Genomic DNA, 1,029 nt, shown 5'->3' on the forward strand with positions numbered 1-1,029 from the left:
ATTTATTTACCAAATGAAGCAACAAGAGCAATTGAAGTACTGCAATATTTGAAGACTCGCAATATTTGTTACCCAAATGCTTATATTGCTTACAAAATTTTGTTAACCATACCGGTTACAATTGCATTTGCGGAAAGAAGTTTCTCAAAATTGAAGTTGATCAAAATCTATCTTCGATCAACTATGTCACAAGAAAGATTAAACGGATTGACTATGTTATCAATAGAAAAAGAAATGGTTGGGCAGCTAAATTATTCAAATTTGATTGATATTTTTGTCTCTAAAACGGCAAGACGAATAATATTCAACTAATTATTTGAAACATTGTTGGTTTTGATGGTTTATAATATAAATCGTTTCTATAATATATTTAGTTGTTGTTTTAATGTTAGTTTTTTAAGTTAGCAATGGGTCGCATAATACAACGTTGAATTTTGTATTTAAATTGCTTTCGCTGGGAGGCCTACTTTACACACTTCGCCTCAGGGCCCATAAATCACAGGACCGGCTCTGAAGAAGCATATCATCAACATAAGGCACAAGATGCAGATAATCTTTACTTCCACTTCCTTTACAATTATAATAAAGACATGTATCTAATAGCTTCTATTAAACCCAAGCTTCAAGACAAATGAATCGAATCTTTTATACCATTGTCTTGAAGCTTGTTTTAGCCATACAATAATTTTTTCAACAAACACACAGTTTTTTCAGGATTTCCTTCAATAAATCCTAAAGGTTGTTTCATGTAAATCACTTCATCCAATTAATGCAATGCAGTTTTTACATTTACTTGATCAAGTACCCATTTAAATTGTACAACTAAAGCAAGAATACATCTTATAGTTGTATATTTAACTACGGGGGAAAAAATCTCTTGGCAACAAGCCTAGCTTTGTATCTAAAATTATTAGTGCCACCTCCCCCTTTCTTTATCTTATAAATTCACTTACAATCAACTAGCTTCTTATCCTTAGGTCTATCAACCAATTCCCAAGTTTTATTCTTGTATAAGGAAGACATTTCTTC

Source organism: Olea europaea, chromosome 2 (assembly GCF_002742605.1).
Source record: "Olea europaea var. sylvestris chromosome 2, O_europaea_v1, whole genome shotgun sequence".
NCBI lineage: Eukaryota > Viridiplantae > Streptophyta > Magnoliopsida > Lamiales > Oleaceae > Olea > Olea europaea.